The sequence below is a fragment of the Panthera pardus genome, unplaced genomic scaffold (assembly GCF_024362965.1).
Source record: "Panthera pardus isolate Hobbes unplaced genomic scaffold, ASM2436296v1 HiC_scaffold_6, whole genome shotgun sequence".
Lineage (NCBI taxonomy): Eukaryota > Metazoa > Chordata > Mammalia > Carnivora > Felidae > Panthera > Panthera pardus.
Window position 1 is genome coordinate 41,139,076 of NW_026526991.1, and position 8,624 is coordinate 41,147,699.

The 8,624-nt window shown below is 39.5% G+C and overlaps 1 pseudogene; it reads left to right on the forward strand.

Moving 5' to 3' along the window:
- Window positions 1–3,277: 3,277 nt before the first annotated feature.
- On the forward strand, window positions 3,278–4,817 carry LOC109270276 (heterogeneous nuclear ribonucleoprotein F-like; annotated as a pseudogene).
- Window positions 4,818–8,624: the final 3,807 nt, after the last annotated feature.

Genomic DNA, 8,624 nt, shown 5'->3' on the forward strand with positions numbered 1-8,624 from the left:
GGTCCCCCTTTGTTAATGGTTTATTAAATGTGACCCCAAAAATACAAGCAATGAAGGAAAAAATAGGTAAGCTAGATTTCATAAAAATTAAAAACTTACATGCATAGGGGAGCCTGGGTGATTCAGTCAGTTAAGCATCTGGCTCTGATTTCAGCTCAGGTCATGATCTCACAGTTCATGACATCAAGCCCCGTGAGGCTCTGCATGCAGACAGCACGGAGGCTGTTTGGGATTCTCTCTCTTCCACTTTCTCTGCCATTCCTCTACTTGTTCTCTCTCTCTCTCTCTCTCTCTCAAAAAACAAATTAATAAATAAACTTTAAACATTTTAAAAAAACCCTTTCATCCATCAAAGGATACTCTAAAAGTGAAAAGACCATCCAGAAACTGGGAGAAAATATTTGCAAATCATGTATCTGATAAGCGTCTAGTATCCAGAGTATATAAAGAACTCTTACAACTCAACAGCAGACACAAACCCAATTTAAAAATGGACATTTCTCCAGATATCCAAATAGGCAACAAACACATGAAAACATGCTAACTGAATTAGTCATTTAGAAAATGCAAATGAAAAGCACACTGAGAAACTATTTGCAGTAAAAAAAAAAAAAAAAAAAAAAGAAAAAGGAAAATAACAAGTATTTGCAAGGATGTAGAAAAACTATAATCCTTATGCATTTCTGGTAAAAATATAAAATTGTACAGTGCTGTGGAAAACAATTTGGTGCTTCCTCAAAAATGTAAACATGGAATTACCACATAACCCAGTAATTTCCCTCATAGATACACACCCAAAAGAATTACACATAGGTGTTCAAACAAAAAGTTAAGAATGTTCATAGTAGCTCTATTTACGATAGCCAGAAGGTAAAAACAACTCAAATGTCTATCACCAGATAAATGAATAAACAAAATGTGAGATATCCATTCAATAGAATATTATTCAGCCATAAAGACAATTATTGCATATGTTACTGATACATGTTACAACATGGATGCACCTTGAAAACCTTACACTCAGTGAAACAAGCCAGATACAAAGGACCACATACTGTATGATGCCATTTACATGAAATGTACATAATAGGCTAATCCATAGAGACAGAAAGTTAATTTGTGGTTGCCAGGGGCTGGGGGGAGAGGGGAATTTGGAACGACTGGTTACATTTCTTAAAACATTTATTTTTGAGAGAGAAACAGAGCACAGGCAGGGGAGGGACAGGGAGAGATGGAGACACAGAATCCAAAGTAGGCTCCAGGCTCTGAGCTGTCAGCACAGAACCCCACACGGGGTTCAAACCCATGAACTGTGAGATCATGACCTGACCTGAAGTTGTACACTTAACTGAATGAGCTACCCAGGTACCTTGGGAATGACTGCTTAGTGGGTACAAGTTTCCATTTAGAGTGATGAAAAATTTTGGAAATATATAGTTCTAATTGTACATTGTGTGCAATTTGGGCTGGCTGTGCATTGTGAATATAGTTAATGCCACTGAATTGTACTTTAAAATGATTATGATGAATGTAATGTCATTTTACCACAATTAAATGTGTGTTAACCACTAAATGATTAGCCAGAGGACATATAATTTCTAAACACAGGAAGTAGACAAAAAAGAATAAAAAATTGAAAAAGTAGCACCCGAAAGCAACCCACTGAAAAATATATTCAGTATGATGAATAAGCTCTACACTCATATGTATGCGTATTTCATGTTTTCTTCAAAAGAACAAGATACCATATAAAAAACTCAGCATACAAAGATCTTTATAAATGTTTATTTTAAAAATTTTTTATGGGGCGCCTGGGTGGCGCAGTCGGTTAAGTGGCCGACTTCAGCCAGGTCACGATCTCGCGGTCTGTGAGTTCGAGCCCCGCGTCAGGCTCTGGGCTGATGGCTCGGAGCCTGGAGCCTGTTTCCGATTCTGTGTCTCCCTCTCTCTCTGCCCCTCCCCCGTTCATGCTCTGTCTCTCTCTGTCCCAAAAATAAATAAAAAACGTTGAAAAAAAAAATTAAAAAATTTTTATAAGGTTTATTTATTTATTTATTTATTTTGAGAGAAAGACCGTGCGTTCACAAGCGGGGAAGGGAAAGAGAGAGAGAGAGAATCCCAAACAGGCACTGCACTGTCAGCACAGAGCCCTATGTGGGACTGATCCCACCAACTGTGACATCATGACCTGAGGTGGAATCAAGAGTGGGTGACTTAAGGGACTGAGCCACCCAGGCCTCCCTTTCACAAATGTTTCTTTTTATTTATTTATTTTTTTTAATTTTTTTTCAACGTTTTTTATTTTTGGGACAGAGAGAGACAGAGCATGAACGGGGGAGGGGCAGAGAGAGAGGGACACACAGAATCAGAAACAGGCTCCAGGCTCCGAGCCATCAGCCCAGAGCCTGAGGCGGGGCTCGAACTCACAGACCGCGAGATCGTGACCTGGCTGAAGTCGGACGCTTAACCGACTGCGCCACCCAGGCGCCCCTCACAAATGTTTCTTTTTAAACTGTATGGGTTACACAGTAGATTAAGCAGAGCTAAAATAATAAATAATTAGTAGACTGAAAGATGGATCTGATGAAATCATCCAGAATGCAACACTAACACACATTAAAGACAGGACAGAGGTGCCTCTCCATGCTCAGCGGTAGAGCTTGCTTAGGATTTTCTCTCTTTCACACTCTCTCTCTCCCTCCCCCTCCCCCTCCCTCCTCCCCACCCCTCGCACCTGCTAGTGCTCTCTCCCTCTCTCTAAAATTAAAAATATATACATTTAAGATACACATTTTTTAAAAGTTTTCTTTTATGTTTATTCATTTTTGAGAGACAGAGACAGAGTGTGAGCAGGGGAGGGGAAGAGAGAGAGGGAGACACAGAATCTGAAGCAGGCTCCAGGCTCAGAGCTGTCAGCACAGAGCCCGATGCGGGGCTCAAACCCACAAACTGTGAGATCATGACCTGAGCCTAAGTCGGACGCTCACCCAACTGAGCCACCCAGGCACCCCAAAATACATTTTTGAGAGGATAAAAGTCATAGAGAATTGGTTAAAGTCTTTATCATTGGAATTCCAGATGGAGAAAATGAAGAGAATTGGAAAGAGGGAATAGTTACTTCCGAGGGATAATTTTCCATAATTGATGACGATTCTTGCTTTTCATCCTCTCATTCAGAAAGTGCCACAAGCCTGCTGTCAGCCTATTTCAGTGAGCTCCTCCTGCACCTGTCAGTGCCTGTGACCTTCACTGTGCTTCCCACAGACACATTGCTCAGATGCGCCCCTGGCGGCCGGGGGCTGCAAGCTTAAAAGCTCAGTTTCAACCTTCCTATGAAACCTTTGCCTACAGCCAGTTGAGTTTCCATTTCAGGCTAGTAACAGAAGGAGATGCACCTGGACTTTCCTGGACCCCTCTGCGTTTTCAAGTGTCAGGCAGAATTAAGGGTTCTTTGACTGTAAACTGCACTTGTTTGACCAGTCCTGCTCCCCTCAGCAATTTGTCACCTACCAGAAGTGTCTCCAACTGTGGGCATCCCACCCTTATCCTAGAGTTGTTCTTTAAGCCACAAAAAAGCTGCATCCAAGTTTATTTGACCTCTGTTCTCTCAAGTGTCCATGAGGCTGCGCCCGAGGGAGGTGAAGGCTTTGTGGTCAAGCTCCGTGGCCTGCCCTGATCCTGCTCTGTTGAGGATGTGCAGAATTTCCTTTCTGACTGCACAATACATGATGGGGCTGCAGGTGTTCATTTCATCTACTCTAGAGAAGGCAGGCAGAGTGGTGAGGCTTTTGGTGAGAGTGGTAAGAGCCATGTAAAAACGGCCCTTAAAAAAGACAGGGGAAGCATACCACAGAACCGAGATGGACTGAGTGTTGAAGCCCCGTGGTCCAAACGGTGCTGACACCGCCAATGATGGCTTCGTGCGGCTTCGAGCACCCCCATTTGGAGGCACCAAGAAAGAAATTGTTCAGTTCTCAGGGTTGGAAATTATGCCAAGCAGGATCACATTTCCTGTGGACCTCAGGGGCAAGGTTAGAGGGGAAGCCTTTGTGTACTTTTGCCTCACAGGAGTTAGCTGAGAAGGCCCTAAGGAAGCATAAGGAGAGAATAAGGTGCAGGTATGCTGAAGTGTTCAAAAGCAGTCAGGAAGAAGTTAGGTCATACTCGGATCCCCCTGTGAAGTTCATGTGTATACAGCGGACAAGGCCCCAAGATCGTCCTGGCACAGCCAGGAGATGTATTGGCATCATCAAGCAAGCGGGCCCGGAGAGGATGAGGTCTGGTGATAATAGTGCAGGCTATGGGGGTTCTGAGGACAACAGCAGCCTCAGCGATGGCTACAGCTTACCACTGATGTGTTTGGGAGAGACCTTAGCTATTGTCCCTCAGGCACGGATGACCACAGGTATGGAGACAGGGAGTTCACTGTCGGGAGTAGCACTGGACAGTGTCCACATGAGAGGGCTGCCATACACACCCACAGAGAACGACACAACTCCTCTCCGCTCAACCCTGTGAGAGTGCATATTGAGACTGGGCCTGATGGAAGCGTGACCGGGGGAGCTGATGTTGAGTCTGCCACTCACAAAAAAGCTGTGGCAGCTATGTCCAAAGACCAGGCCAACACACAACACAGGCACATAGACCTTTTCCTGAATTCTACTCCTGGGGCCAGCAATGGGGCGTATAGCAGCCAGATGATGCAACGCATGGGAGTGTCAGCCCAGCCTACTTACAGTGGCCTCGAGAGCCAGTCTGTGAGTGGCTGTTATGGGGCTGGCTATTGAGGCCAGAACAGCATGGGTGGATATGATTAGTTTTGTAGGAACATTTGCACTATTGCAATCAAATTTTCACAGGCATACAACAAGCAGTGAAAAGCAATTATTAGTCTTAGAAGAAGCTGTGGGACCCATTTTGCACCATGAGTTTGTGAAATTTGGATTAAAAAATTACCTTTGCAGTGTTTTCTCATGCAAACTTTCTTCTAGCATGTGATAATGAGTAAACTAAAACTATTTTCAGCTTTTCTCAAGTAACATTTTGGTTGTGTATTTCAGAGTGATGTATCTGATTTAAAGTGGTTTTAAGTACATTGAATGGATCTTTTACACCACACTGCCATGAACACATTGGGGAGACATACTTTTTTGGACAACTCAAGGTGCTAGATCCCTAATTCAAAGATGAACATTTCTCATGTTTGTTCATTCTAGTTTATTTTCCTTTAAAATCTTTTAGGTTAAGTTTAAGCTTTTAAAAATAAATGAGTTTTGAAAATTGAGACTCATTACTAATACTGTAGGAATTGGTGAGGATTTGACTTAAAACTTACTTGTACTGTAATTTCCTTTTGGGTATACTTTGCTAGGTGGGACTTGTTAAGTTTTTTTTGTTAACTACATTTTTTTTTCTTAAAGCTTTTTCCACAATGAAAAAAACAATAAAGTGCTATAAATTATAAGACAAAGAATCTCTATTTCTGATGAGATTTAATATATGTGAGTCAATACAATATCCAGCATTCCTAAATTCTGTCATAAATATTTTCCTCAAGGTAGCCTGGCAAGTATTCAGTACTCATAATAGATGCTAACATGTATATACCTCATTCAACACTTGTGATATGCCTTTCCCAGTTCAGAAATGGTATCAATGTACTCTCTCTAGTAGTTAAGGAATAACAATCTAAATCCATACCAGATCCTGGTAAGCAAGCATGATGATAATTTGGAGAAAAAATGACATTGAACATGAATATTTTTTTCTTGGTTCCAAATTCTACCTTATGTGGGAAAATTTCATGACCACTGGATCTAGCTTGGAAACTTTTCCCAAAGTTTAAGTGGTATTGTTTGTTGATTTTTGAGATAGAAATAGATATATCTTAGACATGGAATATGCTTATTAAGCCAAAAGTGAGGCAAAACGGAACAGGAACAGTTGAACAGGAACAATTTTGGTAAATGTGGAACATGAAGTCATTATAAATATAGTCAGGTTGAAGAGTTACTTGGTACCTATTGATTTTATGCATTAGTTTAAAATATAGGCCTGTCCCACTTACTCTTTCCATTTAATATATGTACAGTGCAACCCAATAAATTTGCTTAAGTAATTGATCCACCTAACTAGCTTTAGATTTATTTCTTAAAAAACATAAAACCAACTTATATGTCTATTGTATCTTCCCTATACTTCCCCAGATTTGCAGTGATTCAGAACCAAGCTCATTTCTTGCCACAACTTTTGGGTATTGGTTTATACTAAAATTCTTTTTTCATGACCTAAATAAAACAAGTGTTAAAAGAGGCCATTTAAAATAAGCCAAGATGCAGAAATCTTTCTCCAACTGTACCTTTATTGATTACAATGTGTATAACATGCCATTACACCAGGAAAACAACACCCTACTAATCACTTTGAAGCCTACTGTTGTACTTCCAAGACCTTGAACTTTCCCTTGCTGCTACTGGGTATGTTGTGAGTGACTGTATTGACTTTAAAACATTATGCTTTGGAATTAAGGGTAAGGATGTTTAGCTAAACAATGTTGGGTACCTGAAATTTACAAACATGAGTTATGTGTAAATTCAGTATAAGTAACATACGTGAAAATAGTTTACAGTAAAGCCAAAATTCCCTGTAGCCTGCTTACACAACCTCAACAGATAATCTTGTCCAATTTCACATGGTCGGTCCAATTTTATGTAGTCAGGCTGAGGACTAAAATTGTCAAGGAATGCACTAGGAATTCAGGTCTCTATTCAGATTTTTATTATTATCATCATCATTATCATCTTGGCTTATTGACTAATAACTCTTGTTTGCCTAGTAGATCTGTGAACGTATGTGCCTATTGAGCACTTGAAATGCAGTTAGCCCAAATTAAGATGTGCTGTAAGTATAAAATCCACACTGGATTTTTAAAAATTAACATGAAAAAGAGAATGTGAAATATGTCATTAAAATGTTTTATATTGATTACATGTTGATAATACTTTGGACACACTAGGTTAAATAAAATATATTCTCACAATTAATTTCACTTGTTTTTAATGTGAGTAATAGAAACTTTTAAATGACATATGTAGTGCATACTTGAGAGTTTCATTACATTTCTACTAGATAGTGCTGTAGCAGATTGTCAAAGATAAAGTTCTTGTTCAGTCATGGCTGTACTTTTTGACTCAAGAATCCCAAAAAGGGTCACTCATTTGGGTTAACGCCTGAAAACACTAATTTAAAATGTTAAGTATTAGGCCAACAGAGCTAGCAAAGGGATCAGTATTAGGTTTATCTGGTCAAAGTATTTTTTCAAAGACATGTATGATTGTGGCACTACAATTTCCTAAGATTTAATGACACCTTGAAATTTTAGGAACCAACTTTTTTGGATGCAACTTACCTTTCACATTTATAACATATACATTATTTAAAGTATGTAGTATGTGTATTTTATATGTGTATATATATATATGTGTGTGTGTGTGTATTTTATATGTATACATATGTATATATATACATATTTTACATGTATATGTATATATGTAACTTAATATTTACTTCATAATTCAGTATACAAATTATATACTTTATCCTACCTTATATTTAAAAAATAACACTAGGGGGGCACCTTGGTGGCTCAGTCGGTTGAGTGACCGACTTCGGCTCAGGCCATGATCTCACGGTTTGTGAGTTCCAGCCCCACATCGGGCTCTGTGCTGACAGCTCAGAGCCGGGAGCCTGCTTCTGATTCTGTGTCTCCCTCTCTCTCCGCCCCTCCCCCACTCATGCTCTGTCTCAGAAATAAATAAACACTAGAAAAAAAATTTTTTTAATAAAAGAATAGTACTAGGGGAGCCTGGGTGGCTCAGTCCACTGAGCGTCTGACTTTGGTTCAGGTTGTGATCTTGCAGTTCATGGGTTGGAGCCCCACATCGGGCTCTGTGCTGACAGCTCAGAGCCTGGAGCCTGCTTCGGATTCTGTGTCTCCCTCTCTCTCTGCCCCTCCCCTGCTTACACTCTGTCTCTCTCCCAAAAATAAATTAAAAAAAACATTTATAAATAAATAAATAATAACACTAAGTTCGAGTAACACTATGAAAAACAATTCTTGGTCTTATTATTATCGGTCTTATTTTATAATGCCATAATAAAAACTGTGGCTATAATCTGGTTTACACAGGAAAACATTAAAGATACTAGAGAGTAGAATAAAAACAATTTGGCAGATTTTAAGTCATAGTAAGCTAACTCTTCTGCACTTCACTATTTGCAATGAATTATGCTGTTACAGACATTATAACTTTTTTCTTCATTTCCAATTCAGTAACATGTCATTTTTTTTTACTTTGTTCTTATATTTTACTTTATCTTTAAGTTTTCTAAATGAGAGTGTATTTCTTTGATAATTTAGAAAAATACTTAAAGTAATAAAGTTTTATGAGAGCTCAAAGGAAACAGAGTGGAGTAGACATCTACAGTTGGTCACTAATTTTCCCCCTTCTTTTGGGTACAGCCCTGGTTTTCCTTCAAAAACTCTCCTCCCCCAATGTTAGTCTGATGGTTTGGATGGAGTTGGATTCCGTCCTCAGTACTTACTGTATCACAGCCCCTTGGCC